Source organism: Triticum aestivum, chromosome 5D, assembly GCF_018294505.1.
Source record: "Triticum aestivum cultivar Chinese Spring chromosome 5D, IWGSC CS RefSeq v2.1, whole genome shotgun sequence".
NCBI classification, from domain to species: Eukaryota; Viridiplantae; Streptophyta; class Magnoliopsida; order Poales; family Poaceae; genus Triticum; species Triticum aestivum.
Window position 1 is genome coordinate 338,477,284 of NC_057808.1, and position 24,829 is coordinate 338,502,112.

A 24,829-nucleotide genomic window follows, 5' to 3' on the forward strand; every position below is an offset into this window, starting at 1 on the left:
TCTCTTCAGTTTTCACACTCTCTCGCACAAAACCACTGTGGCCACATCTCTAACATCCTGGCGAATCACGTCCGCTGGGGGAAGGGGTGGATGCTTAGTGTAGATGCGGTCGCCGTCGCCGACGGCGAAAACCCACTGTCGGCACGTCCCGATCAGGGGTCCTCTCCATTCTCTCTCACAAAGCTGGTGAGGTTGCCTTCGTCCATTGCTCACTGCCGTGACATGGGTAGTCGCCTCCTCCCGCCGCCCTCCTCTAGGTTGAGCTACGTCCCGACATCCCTCAGTTACAACGCCCTTTACAGCCGGCTTGCACCACTACTCCAGCTGCCCACATCACTCCATGTGGATATTTCTCTACTTCTTTGCCCCGCACATACCTCTACTGGCTTCTACGTACTGTATTTGTGATGAGTTTATGTCTCATCAACTAGTCCCGGTAATCTTAATCTAATCATGCTTCTTCAATTTCTTTGCCACATGGATGCTCATCTCGATTTTGGTGAAACTGCACAAAATGATACGATGGTCAAAGGGTTGCAAACTTCATTTCTTAGGAAGCGCCAACGTTGCTAGCAAATTAAAGCCTGGTTAGGGTTTACGGTTCAAGGGCTAGGGACTGCATGGATCATTTTTTCTTTAACTGTCTCTGTTTCAATGGCTAGGGACTGCATGAGTAGTAGTAGTACTGTACGCCTTACGCCCGCTCCCTCGCCCACGCGCGCGGTGGCTTGCAGGACGAGGAGAAAATTTTACTACTCCCTCCGTTTACTCCTCGTCCCTACTACCTTGGTTAGTGAGATTATCATATTGTTTGGAATATATATGTCCTTTAGTAGATTTCAATATGAACTACTAGTACATACGCCAAACACTGATGTATATAGACGTATTTTAGAGTGTAGATTCACTCATTTTGCTCCGTATGTAGCATAAAGTTGAGACACTTATTTTGGAACGAAGGGAGTACATATTTGCTATGATCTGTCAATCATTGAGATGCAATAGCATGGATGTTAGTCTCCTTTGTATTTGATGAAATGTTGCAACGGGCAACCTTGGACGCAAGATAAATGTGACAGAAGCTGGAAGGTTCATAGCATTGTACTATCTCGCTGATAAATTATAGTACGTACTATACAAGTACTTCCTCCGTTCCTAAATATAAGTCTTTGTAGAGATTTCACCATGAACCACATACGGATGTATATAGATGCATTTTAAGTGTAGATTCATTCATTTTGTTCCGTATGTAGTCCACCTAGTGGAATCTCTACAAAGACTTATATTTAGGAACGGAGGGAGTACTATGTAAAGAGTTAGGTGTCGCACGGTGTCCAGAAAATATGGTGATAGTGTGAGGTGGGCCATGTAATCACTGAGCCTGCGTGTTTTCACTGCTCTTGCACTCCTCCGCCGTAAGAATGGAGAAAATTGTAATCTAGTAGTACCTCCTTTCGCCGAAAGCGTGGGACATCCAGCAGTCCTACCACCTCAGTAATAATGACCAATGAGCCGTCAAATCACATAGACCCAGCAGTAAGTTGGACGGACGAAGCAACCATCACTCTTGAATCCGCTTCTCCCTTCAACGCAGGCGCCAGTGAGAGGTCGCGTCCGCTCTGCCCGGGCATGAATGCGGCACTGACCGTTTTGGGCGGGAAGCGCGCACGGGCGATGGAGGGGCTTTGGGTGGGCCAGGCTGGTCAGGAGCGGGCGTGGCAGCTGTCCGCCTGTCCCTACCGGACGCCCGGAAACGAGAGGATGCACCGACTCTGGGGGCTAAAATCGTACACTACACACCATCTCTCTGTAGGAGTAGGTCGATCTGTCGCTCTCTCTAACACACACATGTTGTTAAACACACACACGCACACATACATGCACACACAGGTTCATAGAATAGGAAAATCGTGCGAGTGCGAAGCCACAGGAAGTGAGATACAAATGGAGTACGTACAAGAAGAGAAGAGGTGACGAATATTCCATCAAACCTGGACTGAGGAGTAGTACTCCCTCCGTCTAGGTGTTAAGTCATCCTACGGAAATCAGATATTCCCAAAATGTTTAGGCGCCGTCCATTAACTTCGCATCTCAATCCCCTCCTGGCCTCGTTGCTAGCGAGCGTTGTTACTTAGGAGAGTTTGGATCCTTAGCAAGAACAGCTTATAGCATAGCCGGGCAAGGTTAGGCGTTTGTAACTGTCAAAATATGTTAGCTTTTGTGGGCCAGCTAGCTTGGGTGGGCTAAAAAACCTTGCTAGCTCAGGAGAGCCAGATCGGCTCGCTTCCGCCGGCAAACTTCGCGTAGTAGTAACATAGACTAGTAACATATGCATGTTCTACTAGTCCAAGTTACTCACCACTATGACTAGCCTAAGCAATGTAACAAAACGCTCCTTACTCTGCCTTGTTATCTCCCCCGGAAACCCAATGCATGGAGCGCAACTACGCGTTGATCAGTAAAGAAATCAAAGTCGGTTTGCATGTGAGTTAATACGTGGCCCTGCATGGTAGCTAAAATGGCATCTCTTAGTTGTTTGGATTAATTGTTGCGTTTAGAGAAAGAAATCAAGGCTTTGATTGGAAGAATGACCGGTCAAGTATCTCCTTCTCCTCCAATCTGCTTGCACCTTGGTCCCGCTGCACCTTCTAACGTGACTTATTACACCTAGACGGAGGGAGTCGTACGAGATACGGTGGCACACTGACTTAGGTCGAATACAAGTGCCCAAAATTGTGTGCATGTTATAATAAGGATTCACTTAAAATAGTACGTGAGCGAACATAGGCATCAATTGGACAGTGTTCCCGAGCAGTAGCAAGATGTGTGAGGTAAGATACACCGCTGGCGCTTTTAATTTTTCTTATTAATTTTTTTGTTTTGCCCTCTGACTGGTGGGACCCAACATACTACATGGAGAGAGGTAAGGTGACTAAGGCTGCATTATTTCTGCACCACTGTGGATAGTCTTACCACCAAAGCCACATGACACGATTATGATTTAAATCCCAATGACTCCCACACAAAATAAAGCACGACATGCTTGTCACACGAATGCAGGAATGTATAAAAGGTTATTTTCCTCTCGTTGAACATAACGGGAGGGTTGTGTAGCTGGTTAGCCTATTCGCTCATCAAACTTGAGGTCTCGGGTTCGATAACTACACTTGAGCATAATTCGTGCCAGGAGGATTCTTTGACTGGTCAAAATGGATGGATACGGAGCTATATGATCTCGTACTGACCGTATAATCACCTCATCACGTATAAGCTGCAGCCTCGGCGCTTGTTTTCTAGGGTATGCACTCTTCACACTCTCTCCAGTATATATATACATGCTAGAGCCTTAGTGCTTATAGTTGCTCTCTTCACACTCACTCACCCTCTCCAGATCTAAACAAGACTTCGTTGGCCTCTCTCTCTCTCCCCTCACTGCTGGTCTGCTTGTAGTTGCTCTCTTCACACTCTCTAACCCTCTCCAGATCTAAATAAGACTTCGTTGGCCTCTCTCTCTCTCCCCTCACTGCTGGTCAAAGAGCCGGCAGGATCCGTCCGCCGGGAAGGGAAGGAGGCTTAACGCTGTCGCCGTCGGCGAGGGAGGGAATCCACTACCGGTGCAGCTGTTCACTTTCACCCAGCGGCGGCGCGGGAGGGCCTCCGACCCCTTCTTCTTTGCCGTCGTACATAGTGTGGTTCAAACGGCCTCCGGTCGCCCACCGAACCACACCCCAAGAACCTTAAGGTATAATTTACTTATTCCACATGCATTGCTCTAGCTGCATGTGGGCTTTTTCCGCTTCTGCACTCGAATCTAGGTATTGGATCAAACAGGAAAGTACTAGGGAAAGTTTTATACCATGAATCTAGGATGTGGTTCAAAGAGGAAAGGAATGGGGGAAAGTAGTGGGAAACACTACTAGGAAAAGGCATGCTAGTGGCGCACCTGTTTTGCCTACTAATGGCGCACTACAGGTGCGCCACTAGCATCACGCCATTAGAATTTTCTACTAATGGCGCACCACAGGTGCGCCATTAGTATCTGGTATACTAATGGCGCACCAGGCAGTGCGCCATTAGTACATCACACGGTGCGCCATTACTATCTGACTTAGTAATGGCGCACCACATAGAAGTGCGCCATTACTAACATTTTTTTCAAAAAAAATTCAGAAATATTTTTTTCAAAATTTTTCAATTTTCTTTTTTCATTTTTTTCTTAATCTTTGGTCACTATGGCTTAATCTCGGGTCAATATGCTTAATCTCAAGTCAAATCGCACTCCGTGGTCAAACTTCCCGAAAGGTCACCCATCCTCACACTACTCCAGTTCTATCCAACCCCAGCACCAACTCACTTCACAGGCACTTGTTGATATATCTATCATATCAATCCTATTAAACCTTGTTGATGTCTAGGACTTTGTTCATGTTCATGAGTGTGATGAAATTTTGAAAAAATATTTCAAACTTCCCGGTCATATTACATATCATATTTTGAAAAAAATCCAAAAAAAAAGTTTTTTTGAAACCAATTTTTTTCTGTTACTAGTGGCGCACCTAGCAAATGGTGCGCCACTAGTAAGTTTGATTTTTTTTCATTTTCCCCCTCTAGATCTTAAAAGCCCCGTATCTTTCGTTCTGTTAGGTTTTTGGGGATTTTGAAGATGTTGAACAACGTTTCCTCGGTTCAATTTGTATGTAACTTTTCGAGTAGATGATTTTTCATATATAAAACTTTTTAATCCGAGTTCGGATGCAAAAGTTATGCCCATTTTACAAATTCCAGAGAGATTTTGCAAATAAAGTCGAAATTCATATTTGTAAATTTTCCCAACAACTAGACCACATATCACATGTGAAACTTATTTTATTTTATTTTTTGACATTTCCATCATTTTCTTTTATTATTTTTTAAACTGTAAAGGCGGTCCATGGGGGGTGTGCATTCAGTGGGATTTTTGGGCAAAGTTAGTAATGGTGCACCGTGGGTGTGGTGCGCCATTACTAGTTTAACTAGCAATGGCGCACCATATCCACGGTGCGCCATTACTAACTTTGAAAAAAAAAGTGAAAAAAAATTGTTAGTACTGGCGCACCGAGGGTGTGGTGCGCCATTACTAGTTAAAACTAGTAATGGCGCACTGTCCCCTCGTGCGCCATTACTAGTTTTGAAAAAAATAAAGAAAAATTGTTAGTAGTGGCGCACCGAGGGTGTGGTGCGCCAGTAATGGCGCACTATCCCCTGGTGCGCAATTACTAGTTTTGAAAAAAAATTGTTAGTAGTGGTGCACGGTGGATGTGGTGCGCCATTAGTATTTGGACACTAATGGCATACCAACACATGGTGCGCCATTAGTATATAGTAGTGGCGCACCACATGTGTGGTGCGCCATTAGTGTCTATATTATCTATAGCCCTTTTCCTAGTAGTGAAAAGTTGTATAGCATGAATCTAGGACGTGGTTCAAAAAGGAAAGGAAGGGGGAAAGTAGTGGGGAAAGTTGTATCGTATGAATCTAAGACGTGGTTCAAAGAGGACAGGAATGGGGGAAAGTTGTATAGCATAAATCTAGGATGTGGTTCACAGAGGAAAGGAAGTGGGGAAAGTACTAGTACAGACTGGCTATCCAGCACCTACGTTCGTCAAAAAGGGAAAACAATGACAAACACAGTACGCACATCTGTAACGAACTGATCTTTTGTTTTGGGGGACAAGGCTGTAGAGTTTGAGCAGGACTAGATTTGCTGCGCTCACATAGGGAAAGGTGTCTAAAGATAACAAAACTAGGACCAACACAAATATGCTCCTTGGTTGTTTGTTCTTTGTTGCAACAGACTGTGCATCACCCCAGTACATCGGTAGATGTACATGGTGCTGGAGCGTCCACTGTCTCGTGCAACTCTTTAGCTGTTGTTAATCTATGGCCCTGTTTGGTTAAAAACTCCCTAGTCCCTACCTGCTTGGTTCCAGGGACTAAACATGGACTAGAGGTTATTAAATGACATGCTAAAAGACCATGTTACCCCTAGTAATGAACTAATAGAGACAAGGTGCGATGCGTGGCAGGGGCAACTGTTGGAAAAAGTCCCAAAAAGACTCTCCCTCGGGGTCTTCTTTCTTTAGTCCCAAATGCCCACTTTTAGTCCCTAAAAGTCCCTCCTGTTTGGTTTAGATGTGACTGACATGGAGTTTTTTAGTCCCTCCACCAAAATGTCCCTGTAAACAAGCATCCTCTAATAATGCCGCTGGAAAATTGATGCAATGCCACAGTTAAAAGCAAATTACATGTTTAACGAATTTTATTGTTAATATAATCTCTCTGTTAATATTAATCAATGCCCCCGTTTGAGAAATGCTACTGTCTTGCTTTCCTTCCCATTTAGGTAAGGTAGATGCTTCTTTTTGTTGGCTTCTGTGTCATCCACCGTTATTGACCACTAGTTGTTTCCTTTGCACCTCTGTGTAAACAGGGTTATCTACTTCACCTTGTTGCCATTGTGAACTTTTGTTGCACTGCACAAAACACTTTTGTTTTAAGAGTGTTTTGTGCAGTTCAACCAAAATGTCACACCGACAACATTGGTTTATTGCTTGATCTTAGTGGAACTGCACAAGAGGAGATCTTACTTCCTATCCGTGTTGGCAAATTTGTTCAGATCTTCTTCTTGTGAGTTGTTTGAATTCCGCGTCATGAGAGGTCAGTACTAGCCTTCTTTCACATGATTCTGCAGTGTGCTTTCATATGTTGTGCTACTTGTACGGTAATGTTGCTTGATTTTAGTGAACTGCACAAATGGAGACAAGACTTCCAATCCGTATGTGCACCACAATATCCCATTGAGGTAAGATAAGGATATTTCACAACTTTTATCCTGTATTTTGCCACTTTCATCAGAAAATTAATGTCATTGTTTAGTGCTATACTTGTGCAACCTAATTGACATGCCAAATCTTACATTGAAGGCGAAGCTTGTCTGTTATTGAACCAAGTGATGAAGGGGAAGAACAAGCGAAAGAAAAACAAAAATCAACTCCTGGTGCTGTAATGAAGCACTGGAACTGTGATGACACAAGTAATGATATAGTTTTGCATCTTAATTTATTGCTATGGCTCGAACGATCAATTGTTTTGCCACTGATTTGATGCCACTCTTAATGTAATACGTAATTATCTCTACTTGTGCAAACAGGGATCTTCTTTGAAGATACCATATATTTTAGTGGAACTGCACAAGAAGATGTTGGAAACATTAATCTAATCGAGGAGTATATAGTAAGCATGGCCACCACAGTAGATAGCAACAGATGGTTCCGGAGAAGTGCTTCATCTGTATGCTCTACACAATAAGCCTCCTGACAAAGGTTGGTACTCGCCCACTGATTTCATCCATATGATTGAGCTTTGTCATCTCTATTGGTGTTGTGCTACTATTTAGGTACTATCATCAAAAAGTGGTATTGTCCTTGAGAAGTGCTTCATCTGTGCTATTTTAAATATTTCCTTTCCTTTTTTTGAGCAAACAGGGATGCTAGCATTTAGTTATCCTCTTGTCTTTGCACAACAGGACCATCCTCCTCTGAAGAAGAATATGGAGTACGTGAAGTGACTAGTTCTGATTATGCCAGGATGAAGAAGCCCTGTCTATCTTCTCATCAGAAGGAGCAGTTGAAGGATGGTTACATTACCCCCCACAAGACCAAACTAACTTCAGCTCAGAAGGACTGACAAATCTCCATTTTCTTGCTGTGATGCGCGAGTACAATGTTGTTCTAGGATTCTTTCCGGTGAGTTCCATTTTTCGAAAAGTGTGCTCTACATGGACCATGTCGGTGCCTGTTTAAACTGTCAATTCATAGTACAGTTTGCTTTATACTAATCACTTTTTTTTGTATTTGTGCAAACAGGGTGCTCAGCTTGACTTCAATGGGAACTACACAAAATGTTCATGAATACATCGAATCATTCATTTCCACCACAAGAAAGGAGGTGCCGATAAGTTCAAGGTGTTGCAACATATAAGGGCGAAATCATACAAGCTACGCGCGAATTTGGTTGATTTTGGTGGAACTGCACAAAAAGAACAGCTGGTTTATTTAGAACGAGGTGCCATGTCAATGTCCGAACTGATGGCAAACCCTGCCCATTCCACAATCGTAGGCGTTTGATATTTTGGAATGGGAAAACCTTCTCAAATTTTGCTCATTGATTTTAGCAAGAAGACATGCGTTTGATATTTTCAAATGGGACGCCCTTTGCTGTCAGCAGCGTCGATCCATTTTTTCTTTATTCTTTATTGTGAAGTAAATATCGGCTTTGACATGTGAATCGCTGAGATGCATAATCATCGATTGTTTTGAATGTTCTCTATGAATTGCCAGGCCTGTGTGTTTGATTGCAATGTACAGGAACGCTAAAAAGCTGCTCAAACTCTTTGTACTCCTTCTGTTCCTTTTTACTTCGCACATTGTGAAAGTGCATACTTTTTTCTATAATATTGGTCAAAGTAGAGATACTTTGACTGCAGACAAAACTTGTATGCAGACTAGAAAGGACCGGAGGGAGTACATGTGAAACTGCTGCAAACGAGGTGATCACCCTAGGAATAATGCTAGTACGTATTGTTTTGCATGTTCATCCAATGCCAGTGATACAAGAATTCGAAGTAATCGAAATAAATTCATTCATACACGGTCGGATTTCATATAAACATGCCAGATTTCATTACATTTCATACATTCTTCAACTAAAAAGGGGTGCGCTGGAGGTATAATTAATTAACTGAAGCTACCCACCTGTGTCCTGCTGAGCCGAACAGAAGCTTCAGTGACTTAACTGCAGGTGCAGTTGCGTAACTAACATGTGGCCCAGATGCCTGTTGGGCCCACGTGTCAGTCAGCCAACTGCACCAGCAGTTAAGTAGAAGCAGCGTCCTTCTCCAACATAGTTCTCCGACTCCACGTCGCCGCCAAGAAGCTAACGGGCCGTCAGTGGTCAACCTGCCTAGCTTGGCTTCAACCGAGGGTAGCAGCGGTGGCCTTACTTGGATCCGAGCAGCGGCGACCTACCTTGTTCTACTCTTCCTCGTTTTCTGTGTGGCGCGGCCTTGCTGGCAGCGGAGTGGGGCCTCGGCGGAGCCGGCGATGTCCTCTGTCTCGTTGTCGGCAGGCGGCGCCTCGGCGGAGCGAGGGAAATCCTCCCCCTCATTGCCGGCAGGGTGGGGCCTCGGCGGAGCCGGCGGTGTCCTCTGCCTCGTTGTTGGCGCCGCGGGGCCTCGACGGAGCAGGGTTTCGTCGACGCCAGCGGAGCGGGGACTCCTCGGAGCCGGCATTTTCCTCTGCCTCGTCCTCGGTCTCACCAAACAGCGCCTCGCCGGCTTCATCGCCCTCTTTGTAGGCGGCCGCAGCCTCCGCCACCCGCATGCGGTACCGCCAGCGCTCGAGGCGGCCCTCGCGGGCGGAGCGGTACGAGTCGAGCAGCGCCTCCTGCTCCGCCCGCTCCGTGGCGATCTGTTCCTCCGCCTGCAGGTGCTCCTGGAGGAGATGGTGGTTGTAGGTGACGTCGGCCTGCGCCTCCTGAAACTGCTCCTCACGCTTCTGCCTCACCGTGTCCATATAATGGGCACGAGCCTCACCGATGGTCATGGTGCAATGCACCGGCGAGGATGGCGCAGAGGAGGGGGTTGGCGCCGGATCGTCGACTACCATGTTCTCCATTGGGACGTCGTCGTCCTCCGGCTGCCTGCCGGCCAACCAGTCGGCAGCAATGGCTGCCATCTCCTTGTGGTCCGTCGTCCGCCCGTCCCGAAGAGCGTTGGATCGCGAGGAAGCCATGGTGGGCAGTAGTGGTGTGGACAGGAGAATAGGAACGGATGCGGATGACTGCGGCTATGGTCGGCGCAGCAGTTTATATAGCAATGGTGGGCGGCGGAGGGACGGACGTGTGGCGCCGGAGTAGCCGCCTCGGCAACCGCGTATCATTAATGTGGGCGGCAGAAGGACGGACGGCACTTGTGTCATTTGAAGGCGAAGCAATCGCATGCACCGGGAAGCGGCGCGGGTGGCGCTGACCGTTTTGGGCGGAAAGCGCGCGCGGGCGAGGGAGGCGGTCTGGGTGGGCTAGGGCAGTCAGACTCGTGCTTAGCAGCGGGTCGTTCTAGCAGCCGGACATGCTGGCTCGCCAGCTACCTCGCCGAGCTGAGCAACGACAATCAGACGATGGACGTAGCTTCCGACCAGGAGCCGGCGCCACTGTCCAAGCCTGTTCATGCCGTGTTCACCATAGAGCAGGTGCAGCCGCACTTCGACGCCCTAATGGCGAAAGAGCTACCAGCGCAGGAGGACCTGTGCTGCAACCTCCGTCTCCTCAACGAGCACCGGTGAACAAGCGAACGACAATGCCGTCGCGGACATGTGGCCCTATGATCCTGGCTTCCCGAATGAGCAGCGGGCGCTGTATCAGACCATCCGTAGGGCCCGCGAGGCCCTCTCTGTCATCCTTCGAGTTGTTGCGCTCGTTGTGGCGCCGCCATCTCGCGTTGTCAACATGGTCAACGGACATGAGGATGAGGAGATGACTTTACTTGGAGAGGATGACAGTGGGGACCCACCAGGGCCATAGCCGCACGTACGCAAGTGCCTCCTTATTAGTATATAAAACAATATTTTTTTTCTTCCTCCTAGTTTCCTGACATCAGGGTCCCACACCATTGTCAACCTATGTAGTCAATAAACAAGAGAATTGCACAAGAAGCGGCCGACAGCTGGGACCAAGCAGCTCGAGCAGTATTTGTGTTTTTGAGGTGTGAGCATTGCAGAGTTTTTCTTGAGCGATGTTTAGCCCAGATATTATTTTTTCTCCTCTGAACAACAACGAAAACATTGTTGCAGCTATTAACTGGGCGGGCTATGGCCCGTCTAGCCCAGGCCAGATATCCAACCCAGATATTAATTTTTTTCAAGCTGAAAATGGCTAGCCCAGCTATACTTTTTTTAGGAATACCCACGCAAGGTCAAGTTGTTATTCTCCACCCCGCTGGGCTGCAAATCTTTCCTAGGAGGGATGCATTAGGCTTAACAAGAAAATGGGCTTTAAGAAATAATAAATGGGATGTAATTATAAGTAACTATAAAAAATGCACAAACACGTAATTACTTTATAAAATATTATTTTTGGATATTGAAGAATTTAATTTCATTAATTGTTGCGAGCGCAGTGTTTCGTTGGATTTTTACGTGATATAAATTTATATTGAAATTGTATTTAATCTGACTAGAAATTTCGGGATAAAAATATTTCGGATCCCATCAAAATGTGGGAAATTTTATTGAATTCTGTTTTGAACGGTTGGTTGAAATGGGCTGTACTTTTAACAAACTGTAAATGGGTTGTAGTAAATTCCATTAGAATTCAAAAATTGGATGCACATTCTTACAAATCTCAAATGGGCTATAAGTTCTATGCCACACACTTGTGGCCTTACTAAGTTGACGCGTCCCCTCAAAAAAAAAGAGTTGACGGTATGCAAGGCTTTATCAACTTATAGTCAACACACGCTTCTAGCAGCAGTGGCCATTGGATGTCCATCCAACGGATGCCATGCTTCTTCTTCAATCTCGGATATTCTAGCTTCACCCGCCCAAAAAATGATTCCTCCCCCTGACATCTGCGGCGCACCGTTTCGGAAGCTGACCTGTGGGCCTACTAAGTTGACGCGTACCAAGGGCTTTGTCAACTTAGTCAATATAAACGATTCTAGCTGCAGTGGCCCTACGATGTCCATCCAACGACCGTCGTGCTTCTTCAACCTCTGGTCTTCTTGCTCCAGCTGCCCAAAGCAGCGCCGGTCGTGTCGCCTGCTCCTGCCTCCCGTGGCCGGCTGTGCTGCCGCGCATGCCTCACCACCCCCTACTACTCCCACTGCTGGCCAGGGCATCCCTCCACTCACCCACACCCCTTGTTATTCTGCGGCGACGACAGCCTCACACCGAAGCCGAACCAGTGAACCCTTGTACTCCTCTCCGCATGGGCATCCACTGCCGCGTCTTCCCCGGCTCCATGTCGTCCCCTTCCTAGGCCTCGCCGTCGTCCACCGCCCTGGTGCTCTCGGCGCGGCGTGGTCAACGTGGTCAAGGAACGACTTCCATCGGAAGAGTACGGTACGTGGAGAGGCTGACAGCTGGGTCCACGACAGCCGCAAGGAAGTGCCTCCTTATTACGCGGAAAATAATTATTCCTCCACCTGACAGCGGGGACCCACCGGACGGGCCACCGTATTTGGGGAAAAATGTTTCCCCCCTGACTGCTGGGACCCACTGGACGGGCCAACGTATTTCGTGAAAAAACGTTCCCCCCGCTGTCAGCTCGGACCCCCCGGAGGTGCCTCCTTATTACGCACAAAAAAATGAATACTCCCCCTGCTAGTTGGGACCCACCTTGGTGGGAGACTGACTTGTGGGCCTACTAAGTTGACGGGGACGGAGTGCTTTGTCAACTTAGTCAATATGAACGATTCTAGCTCCAGTGACCGTACGATGTCCATCCAACGGTCGTAGTGCTTCTTCAACCTCTGGTCTTGTTGCTCCAGCCACCCAAAGCAGCGCCGGTCGTGCCGCATGCTCCTGCCTCCCGTGGCCGGCTGTGCTGCCCCGGAGGCCTCACCGCCCCTACTATTCCCACCGCTGGCTAGGCCATCCCTCTACTCACCCACACCCCCTGTTATTCTGCGATGACAGCAACCTCATACCGCAGCGAACCAGTGAACCCTCGTACTCCTCTATGCGTGGGCATCCAATGCCGCGTCTTCCCCGGCTCCGCGTCGTCCCCTTCCTAGGCCTCGCCGTCGTCCACTGCTACATCTTGACCACTGCGTTGGTTTTTCCCTTAAAGAGGAAAGGGTGATGCAGTAAAGTAGCGTAAGAATTTCCCTCAGTTTTGAGAACCAAGGTATCAATCCAGTAGGAGACAACGCTCAAGTCCCTCGCACCTACACAAACAAATAAGAACCTCGCAACCAACGCAATAAAGGGGTTGTCAATCCCTTCACGGTCACTTACGAGAGTGAGATCTGATAGATATGATAAGCTAATATTTTTGGTATTCTTATGATAAAGACTAAAAGTAAAGAAAGCAAAATAAACAAAGATAGAAATAGCTTGTTGACGGAAGATTAATATGATGGAAAATAGACCCGGGGGCCATAGGTTTCACTAGTGGCTTCTCTCAATATAGCATAAGTATTACGGTGGGTGAACAAATTACTGTCGAACAATTGATAGAATTGAGCATAGTTATGAGAATATCAAGGTATGATCATGTATATAGGCATCACGTCCGTGACAAGTAGACCGACTCCTGCCTGCATCTACTAGTATTACTCCACACATCGACTGCTATCCAGCATGCATCTAGAGTATTAAGTTCATAAGAACGGACTAACGCTTTAAGCAAGATGACATGATGTAGAGGGATAAACTCATGCAATATGATATAAACCCCATCTTGTTATCCTCGATGGCAACAGTACAATACGTGCCTTGCTGCCCCTGCTGTCACTGGGAAAGGACACCGGAAGATTGAACCCAAAGCTAAGCACTTCTCCCATTCCAAGAAAGATCAATCTAGTAGGCCAAACCAAATTGATAATTCGAAGAGACTTGCAAAGATAACCAATCATACATAAAAGAATTCAGAGAAGATTCAAATATTGTTCATAGATAAACTTGACCATAAACCCACAATTCATCGGTCCCGACAAACACACCGCAAAAGAAGATTACATCAAATAGATCTCCAAGAGAATCGAGGAGAACTTTGTATTGAGATCCACAGAGAGAGAAGAAGCCATCTAGCTAATAACTATGGACCCGAAGGTCTGAGGTAAACTACTCACACATCATCGGATAGGCTATGGTGTTGATGTAGAAGCCCTCCATGATCAATGCCCCCTCCGGCAGGATGCCAGAAAAGGCCCCAAGATGGGATCTCACGGGTACAGAAGGTTGCGGCGGTGGAATTAGGTTTTCATGGGTGCCTCTGATGGTTTGGGGGTATGTAGGTATATATAGGAGGAAGAAGTACGTCGGTGGAGCAACGTGGGCCCCACGAGGGTGGAGGGCGCACCTTGGGGGGGGGGGGTAGGCGCGCCCCCCTGCCTCGTGCTCTGCTCGTTGATTTCTTAACGTAGACTCCAAGTCCTCTGGATCACGTTTGTTCCAAAAATCACGTTCCCGAAGGTTTCATTCCGTTTGGACTCCGTTTGATATTCTTTTTTGTGAAACACTAAAATAGGCAAAAAAAACAGCAATTTGGGCTGGGCCTCCGGTTAATAGGTTAGTCCCAAAAATAATATGAAAGTGTATAATAAAGCCCATTAAACATCCAAAACAGAATATAATATAGCATGGAGCAATCAAAAATTATAGATACATTAGAGACGTATCATCCACCGCCCTGGTGCTCTCGGTGTGGCGTGGTCAACGTGGTCAAGGAACGGCTTCCATCGGATGTGGACTGTACGTGGAGAGGCTGACAGCTGGGTCCATGGCCGCAGCAAGGAAGTGCCTCCTTATTACGCGCAAAATAATTATTCCTCCACCTGACAGCGGGGACCCACCGGACGGGCCACCGTATTTCGTGAAAAAATGTTCCCCCCTGACTGCTGGGACCCACCAGCTACATCTTCTCACGCAAGGAAGTGCGTCCGGGCAAAAAAAAAGATTCGCCCCCCTGACTCCTGGGACCCACCAGCTACATCTTCGCAGGCAAGGAAGTGCCTGACAGTCGGGACCCACCTGGTCGAAGCATAAGTAGCGTTGTCATTCTGGTCGCGAACGTGTACGTACATACTAGTCGATGTAGAGGCGCGCACGTGTCGTAGTAGAGGCGCACACGTAGCATGTACACATACGTACAACGGCCAGTGTGCAAGAAAGAAAATACGGCCACGTACGTACATACGGGCAGGGTCTCGAACACCTACTCGCGCATACGTACGGCCAGGGCTCGTACATGGCTGGGTCGGAACGGAGAAACAGCGTCGTCGTCGTGTTCATGGGGAGCCAACCGGCTGGGTCGGAACGAAATGCGTCGTTGTGTTCATCGGGAGGGCTTGGACGGAACAGCCGATGGAAACGAGGCCTGGAGTACCGCAGAACGGAGGAAACGACCTTGTGTTCGACTGGCCACGATCGAAACGGGATCCTGTTCATCGGGAGGGGTCTGGCGTGCCGCAAACGGAGGAAACGGACCTCCTACGGTCAAAATGGAGGTCCTGTTGATTGGGAGGGGTGTGGCGTACCGCAAAACAGAGGAAACAAACTTGTGTTGGAGCGCTACGGTCGAAACGGGGGTCCTGTTCATCGGGAGGGGTGTGGCGTACCGCAAAACGGGACTCCACGTCCAGCCTCCACAGGCTACTGTTCATCCACCGTCGACCTCCTCCAGCCTCCACCTGCGACTGTTCATCCACGGGCTCCTGTTCATCTAGCCTCCACCGCGCGCTACTCCACTGACTACTGTTCAACCAGCCCTCTCCACGGGCTACTGTTCATCCAGCCCTCCACCGTCTACTGTTCATCCTGCCCTCCACGGGGTGGTCCTGTTCATCCTGCCCTCCATGGGGTCCTGTTCATCCAGCCCCAACCGGCTCGATCGATCGGGGTCCTGTTCATCCAGAGGCACCACCACGGGGTCCTGTTCATCCATCCCCACCGGGAACTGTTCATCCAACCCCCCTCCCCCCGCAACGCTCACTGTTCATCCAGAGGCAGCATCGATCGGCTTCAGTTAGAAGCAGTAGCCAAGGAATCGCTCGATTGGGTTCAGTTAACAGCCATCGATCGATCGCTCGGGTTCAGTAATGCGTAGCCTGCAGTGCAATCGCTCGGGTTCAGTTAGAGCCCAACGCCTCGCTCGGGTTCAGTTAGAGCCCAACGCCTCGCACCCATGTGCGTGCGTGTACGAGAGAAACGCGCATCGCTCGGCCCCGACCACCCACCGTAACCGGGAACACCCCGATATTTTCCTCGCCCTCGCTTCTACCACGGTTTTTTCCGTCATGGACGGCCCAAAGAATGTCATGCAGCTGCGTCTCCGGCCCGCCCAGGACGAAAAGCCCATTTTCTGTCATGATTTTTTGTCATAGAAGTAGGACCCCACCACATCTATGATGATACTGGGTTTTGTCACAATTATCATCATAGAAGTGTCATAAGTATGATAGAAAAAAATTTCGTTCGGCCCAAAATGTGACAGATGTGTCTTTTTTCTGTAGTGCTTGAAGCTACGTCGGTATTTCCCCAAAGAGAAAGGGATGATGCAGCACAGCGATGGTAGGTATTTCCAGATATGAAACCAAGGTTATCGAACCAGTAGGAGAACCAAGCAACACAATGTAAACAGCTCCTGCACACAGATAACAAATCCTCGCAACCCGACGTGTTAAAGGGGTTGTCAATCCCTTTTCCGGGGTACGACGCCTCAAGATAGGCAAACTGACGTGAGATAAATTTGTAGTAAATTGATAGATCGAACGCCAAATAAAATAAATAAGAATAAATTGCAGCAAGGTATTTTTGTATTTTTGGTTTAATAGATCTAAAAATAAATGCAAGGAAAAAGTAGATCGCAAAGGCAAATATATGAGAAAGAGACCCGGGGGCCGTAGGTTTCACTAGTGGCTTCTCTCGAGAAAAATAGCAAACGGTGGGTGAACAAATTACTGTTGGGCAATTGATAGAACTTCAAATAATCATGAAGATATCCAGGCAATGATCATTATATAGGCATCACGTCCAAGATTAGTAGACCGACTCCTGCCTACATCTACTACTATTACTCCACACATCGACCGCTATCCAGCATGCATCTAGTGTATTAAGTTCATGAAAATATGGAGTAATGCAATAAGAACGATGACATGATGTAGACAAGATCTATCTATGTAGAGATAGACCCCATCGTTTTATCCTTAGTAGCAACGATACATACGTGTCGATTCCCTTTCTGTCACTGGGATCAAGCACCGTAAGATCGAACCCAGTACAAAGCACCTCTTCCCATTGCAAGATAAATAGATCAAGTTGGCCAAACAAAACCCAAATATCAGAGGAGAAATACGAGGCTATAAGAGATCCTGCATAAAAGAGATCAAAGAAACTCAAATACTTTCATGGATATAAAAAGATAGATCTAATCATAAACTCAAAGTTCTTCGATCCCGACAAACACATCGCAAAAGAGTTACATCATATGGATCTCTAAGAGACCATTGTATTGAGAATTCAGAGAGAGAGAGAAAGCCATCTAGCTACTAACTACGGACCCGAACGTCTACAAAGAACTACTCACGCATCATCAGAGAGGCACCAATGGAGGTGGTGAACCCCATTCGAGATGGTGTCTAGATTGGATCTAGTGGTTCTGGACTCTGCGGTGGCTGGTTGAATATTTTTTCGATTTCTCTAGGGTTCTGGAAATATTGGGGTATTTATAGAGCAAAGAGGCGGTTCGGGGGGCAGCCGAGGTGGGCACAACCCACTAGGGCGCGCCCTGGTTGGTTGTGCCTCCCTCAAGGCACCTCCCAGGCGCAGTCAGGGCCCGTTGTGTTCCTTCTGGCCCATAAAAATTCTCCGTAAAGTTTCGTGGCATTTGGACTCCGTCTGATATTGATTTCCTGCAATGTAAAAAACACGCAGAAAACAACAACTGGCACTTGGCACTATGTCAATAAGTTAGTACCAAAAAATGATATAAAATGACTATAAAATGATTATAAAACATCCAAGATTGATAATATAACAGCATGGAACAAACAAAAATTATAGATACGTTGGAGACGTATCAGCCACCTGTGTCTGAAGCACGTCGGTAGAACCAGTCTCATGAACATGGTCATGTAATGTCGGTCCGGGCTGCTTCATCCAACAATACCGCCGAATCAAAGTAAGTCGTTGGTGGTAAGCAGTATGACTATTATCGCCCACAACTCTTTGTGTTCTACTCGTGCATATAACATCTACGCATAGACCTGGCTCGGATGTCACTGTTGGGGAACGTAGCATGCAATTTCAAAAAATTTCCTACGATCACGCAAGATCTATCTAGGAGAAGCATAGCAACGAGACGGGAGAGTGTGTCCACGTACCCTCGTAGGCCGAAAGTGGAAGTGTTATGTTAACGCGGTTGATATAGTCGAACGTCTTCACGATCCAACTGATCCAAGTACCGAACGTACGGCACCTCCATGTTCAGCACACTTCAGCTTGATGACGTCCCTCGAACTCTTGATCCATCAAAGGGTCGAGGAAGAGTTCCGTCAGCAACGGTGTGGCGATGGTGTTGGTGATGTGATCCGCGCAGGGCTTCGCCTAAGCACTACGTGAATATGACTGGAGGGGTAAACCGTGGAGGGAGACGCCGCACACGGCTTGGAACAATTGTTGTGTCTCCAAGGGGTGCCCTGCCCACGTATATAAAGGAGGGAGAGGGAGGAGGCCGGCCCTAGGGAGCGTGCCATAAGGGGGGAGTCCTACTTGGACTCCTAGTCCTAGTAGGATTCGCCCCCCCTTCTTTTCCTTCTCATGGAGGGGGAAAGGGGGAAAGGAGAGGGAGTAGGAGAAGGAAAGGGGGGTGGCGCCCCCTTACCTAATCCAATTCAGCCTCCTCCCTTGTGGGGGTCGCACCAGCCCTTGTGGGCTGGTTAGCCTCCGTCCTATGGCCCATATCTTTCCCCGGGGGGTTCCGGTAACCCCTCCGGTACTCCGGTATGTACCCGATACACTCCGGAACCCTTTTGGTGTCCGAATACTACCTTCCAATATATCAATATTTACCTCTCGACAATTTTGAGACTCCTCGTCATGTTCGTGATCTCATCCGGGAGTCCAAACAAACTTCAGTCACCAAAACCATAACTCATAATACAAATTGTCATCGAACGTTAAGAGTGAGTACCCTACGAGCTCGAGAACTATGTAGACATGACTGAGACACATCTCCGGTCAATAACCAATAGCGGAACCTAGATGCTCATATTGGTTCCTACATATTCTACGAAGATCTTTATCGGTCAAACTGCATAACAACATACGTCATTCCCTTTGTCATCGATATGTTACTTGCCCGAGATTCGATCGCCGGTATCATCATACCTAGTTCAATCTCATTGCCGGCAAGTCTCTTTACTCATTCCGTAATACATCATCCCGCAACTAACTCATTAGTCACATTGCATGCAAGGCTTATAGTGATGTGCATTACCGAGAGGGCCCAGAGATACCTCTCCGATACTCAGAGTGACAAATCCTAATCTCAATCTATGCCAACCCGACAAACACCTTCGGAGACACCTGTAGAGCATCTTTATAATCACCCAGTTACGTTGTGACATTTGATAGCACACAAGGTGTTCCTATGGTATTCGGGAGTTGCATAATCTCATAGTCAAAGGAATATGTATAAGTCATGAAGAAAGCAATAGCAATAAAACTGAACGATCAACATGCTAAGCTAACGGGTGGGTCTTGTCCATCACATCATTCTCCTAATGATGTGATCGCGTTCATCAAATGACAACACATGTCTATGGTCAGGAAACTTAACCATCTTTGATTAACGAGCTAGTCAAGTAGAGGCATAGTAGGGACATTCTGTTTTGTCTTGTATTCACACATGTACTAAGTTTCTCGTTAATACAATTCTAGCATGAATAATGAACATTTATCATGATATAAGGAAATATAAATAACTACTTTATTATTGCCTCCAGGGCATATTTCCTTTAAATTTTCCCCTCTAAGACGAGGGGAGGTAAGGAACTGCCATATAGCTCTGTACTTGATTCAATATCTATTTTGAGTAAACTTGCAACACCACCACATGCTATTAATCCTGATATGTCGCAAGTTATTGATGATGGTACTTCTGCTATGGATGATGCTTATGATGATTCTAGTACCTTTCTTGATGATAATGTGCCACTAGGTGAATTTCTTGATGAACAAATTGCTAGAGCTGAAGATATTGAGAATGTTAACACCGATGAAATTACAGAACCTGATGAAGTCTTTGAAACTGAAAACTATGAAACACCTTTTAGACCTAGGTCTTCTAGATTTGAATTGCCTAAGATACATGAGGATTATGTTATCGATGGAGAGGTAGCTAGAGACTTCCTTGCTTGTAATGGTAGAGATGATCTTAAGAAATTACTAGTCAAGTTGAAAGAAAAATGCTAGAATTCTAGAATGAAATGTGATCCTAAGTTTGCTACTTCACCTATCTGTGTTGCCGATAAGGATTATGAATTCTCTGCCAACCTAGAGTTAATTACTTTGGTTGAATCTGATCCTTTCCATGGCTATGAAAATGAAACTGTTGTGGCACATCTTACTAAACTAAATGATATAGCCTGATACGTCTCCAACGTATCTATAATTTTTTATTGCTCCATGCTATATTATAGTCTGTTTTGGACATTATTGGGCTTTATTTTACACTTTTATATTATTTTTGGGACTAACCTATTAACCGGAGGCCCAGCCCAGAATTGATGTTTTTTGCCTATTTCAGAGTTTCGCAGAAAAAGAATATCAAACGGAATGAAACCTTCGGGAACGTGATTTTCGGAACGAACGTGATCCAGAGGACTTGGACCCTACGTCAAGACATCAACCAGGAAGGCACGAGGTAGGGGGGCGCGCCTACCCCTCCTGGGCGCGCCCTCCACCCTTGTGAGCCCCACGTTGCTCCACCGACGTACTTCTTCCTCCTATATATACTTACGTACCCCCAAACTACCAGATACGGAGCCAAAAACCTAATTCCACCGCCGCAACCTCCTGTACCCGTGAGATCCCATCTTGGGGCCTTTTCTGGAGCTCCGCCAGAAGGGGCAACGATCACGGAGGGCTTCTACATCAACACCATAGACTCTCCGATGATGTGTGAGTAGTTTACCTCAGACCTTCGGGTCCATAGTTATTAGCTAGATGGCTTCTTCTCTCTTTTTGGATCTCAATACAATGTTCTCCCCCTCTCTTGTGGAGATCTATTCGACGTAATCTTCTTTTGCGGTGTGTTTGTTGAGACTGATGAATCGTGGGTTTATGATCAAGTTTATCTATGAACAATATTTGAATCTTCTCTGAATTCTTTTATGTATGATTGGTTATCTTTGCAAGCCTCTTCGAATTATCAGTCTGGTTTGGCCTACTAGATTGATCTTTCTTGCAATAGGAGAAGTGCTTAGCTTTGGGTTCAATCTTGCGGTGTCCTTTCCCAGTGACAGCAGGGGCAGGAAGGCACGTATTGTATTGTTGCCATTGAGGATAACAAGATGGGGTTTGTATCATATTGCATGAGTTTATCCCTCCACATCATGTCATCTTACTTAAAGCGTTACTCTCTTCTTTTGAACTTAATACTCTAGATGCATGCTGGATAGCGGTCGATGTGTGAAGTAATAGTAGTAGATGCAGGCAGGAGTCGGTCTACTTGTCTTGGACGTGATGCCTATATACATGATCATACCTAGATATTCTCATAACTATGCTCAATTCTGTCAATTGGTCAACAGTAATTTGTTCACCCAACGTAATATTTATGCTCATGAGAGAAGCCACTAGTGAAACCTATGGCCCCTGGGTCTATTTTCCATCATATTAATCCCCCATCAACAAGCTATTTCTGTCGCCGTCTTTATTTTGCTTTCTTTACTTTGCATCTTTATCATAAGAATACCAAAAATATTATCTTACCATATCTATCAGATCTGACTCTCGTAAGTGACAGTGAAGGGATTGACAACCCCTTTATTGCGTTGGTTGCGAGGATTTATTTGTTTGTGTAGGTGCGAGGGACTTGTGCGTGGTCTCCTATTGGAATGATACCTTGGTTCTCAAAAACTGAGGGAAATACTTACGCTACTTTGCTGCATCACCCTTTCCTCTTCAAGGGAAAACCAACGCAGTGCTCAAGAGGTAGCATAGCCACCCTATTTGCTCATGATGAGAACATTTGCTACTACTATTCTTAAGTTATTTCCATTCTTGTTAAAAGGTGATGCTAAGATATGGTACAATACTCTTGCTCCTGGTTGTGTGCGTAGTCCCGAGGATATGATTTATTACTTCTCTGAAAAATATTTTCCTACTCATAAGAAACAAGCTGCCTTACATGAAATATTTAACTTTGTGCAAATTTAGGAAGAGAGTCTCCCACAAGCTTGGGGGAGGCTTCTCCAATTGCTTAATGCTTTGGCTGATCATCCTCTTAAGAAAAATGAAATACTTGATATGTTCTATAATGGACTAACCGATGCTTCTAGGGACTTCCTAGATAGTTGTGCTGGTTGTGTTTTCAGGGAAAAAACTGTTGAACAAGCTGAGGAATTATTGAATAACATATTGATGAATTATGATGATTGGACACTTCCTGAACAACCGCCTAAACCCACTCCGAAGAAGAGGTGTATTTTATTTCTCAGTCCTGAAGATATGTAAGAGGCAAAGAAATGTATGCAGGAAAAAGGTATTAAAGCTAAAGATGTTAAGAATTTATCACCTATTGAAGAAATACATGGTCTTGACACACGACCACCACCGGTGGTACAGCTAATTTATTACTTAAAGTTTGATGAAGGAGACATCCCTTACAATAAGCATCCTAGTCAATGCCTATATGAATTTGGCAATTACACTATGAAGCAAGATCACTTCAATGCAAATGTTATGAAATAATTGAAACAAAATTATGATATGATAGCTTGCTACCTCTTGAGCACTACATTGGTTTTTCCCTTGAAGAGGAAAGGGTGACGCAGTAAAGTAGCGTAAGTATTTCCCTCAGTTTTGAGAACCAAGGTATCAATCCAGTAGGAGACCACGCTCAAGTCCCTCGCACCTACAAAAACAAATAAGAATCTCGCAACCAACGCGATAAAGGGGTTGTCAATCCCTTCACGGTCACTTACGGGAGTGAGATCTGATAGATATGATAAGATAATATTTTTGGTATTTTTATGATAAAGACTAAAAGTAAAGAAAGCAAAATAAACAAAGATAGAAATAGCTTGTTGACGGAAGATTAATATGATGGAAAATAGACCCGGGGGCCATAGGTTTCACTAGTGGCTTCTCTCAAGATAGCATAAGTGTTACGGTGGGTGAACAAATTACTGTCGAGCAATTGATAGAATTGAGCATAGTTATGAGAATATCTAGGTATGATCATGTATATAGGCATCACGTCCGTGACAAGTAGACCGACTCCTGCCTGCATCTACTAGTATTACTCCACACATCGACTGCTATCCAGCATGCATCTAGAGTATTAAGTTCATAAGAACGGACTAACGCTTTAAGCAAGATGACATGATGTAGAGGGATAAACTCATGCAATATGATATAAACCCCATCTTGTTATCTTCGATGGCAACAATACAATACGTGCCTTGCTGCCCCTGCTGTCACTGGGAAAGGATACCGCAAGATTGAACCCAAAGCTACTTCTCCCATTGCAAGAAAGATCAATCTAGTAGGCCAAACCAAATTGATAATTCGAAGAGACTTGCAAAGATAACCAATCATACATAAAAGAATTCAGAGAAGATTCAAATATTGTTCATAGATAAACTTGACCATAAACCCACAATTCATCGGTCCCGACAAACACACCGCAAAAGAAGATTACATCAAATAGATCTCCAAGAGAATCGAGGAGAACTTTGTATTGAGATCCAAAGAGAGAGAAGAAGCCATCTAGCTAATAACTATGGACCCGAAGGTCTGAGGTAAACTACTCACACATCATCTGAGAGGCTATGGTGTTGATGTAGAAGCCCTCCGTGATCAATGCCCCCTCCGGCAGGACGCCGGAGAAGGCCCCAAGATGGGATCTCGCGGGTACAGAAGGTTGCGGCGGAGGAATTAGGTTTTCGTGGATGCCTCTGATGGTTTGGGGGTACGTAGGTATATATAGGAGGAAGAAGTACGTCGGTGGAGCAACGTGGGCCCCATGAGGGTGGAGGGCACGCCTGGGGAGGGGGGGGGAAGGCGCGCCCCCTGCCTCGTGCTCTCCACTTTGATTGCTTGATGTGGACTCCAAGTCCTCTGGATCATGTTTGTTTCAAAAATCACATTCCCGAAGGTTTCATTCCGTTTGGACTCTGTTTTGTAACGCCCCGGATCTGATGCGTCAGGTTTCTTCCAGTTATTCGTTCTTGTTGCCATGTCATTTGCTTGGGTGTTGCATTTTGCTATGTCATCATCTGCATTGCATCATCATGTTTTTCAAAACTTGCATCCGGTCTTTTTCCCCGTTGTCCGTTTCGCGATCCGACACTCTCACGCGCGCCCGTCGCCCCTCTCAGATCTTGTTTCGTGAGTGGGAGAAAAACGTTCTCGGAATGGGCCGAGATTTGCCGAGTGGCCTTGGTATAGCACCGACAGACCGCCCGTCAAATTTCGTTCCATTTGGAGGTCGTTTGATGCCCCAACGGTTAACCGCGTAGCCCGAAAACCCCCTTCTCTTTGAAGGCCAGCACCCCTCCAAATCAGCCCACTAACCCATCCAAACCCCCTCCATGCTCTCGGTCGTTCGATCACAATCGTGTGGGCGAAAACCGCACCCCGTTTGGACTCTCCTAGCTCCCTCTAGCTATATATATGCCCTCTCCCCCGAATTTCACGGTGCAAACCCTAGCCTCCTTCCACCTCGCGCCACCAGACAAAATTCCCCCACGCCGGACATGTCCGCCGCCGTCCTCCAACCAATCCGCCGCCGCCACGTCATCCCCGCGCCTCCTCTCTCTCCTCCAGCGCGCCGCCGGCCC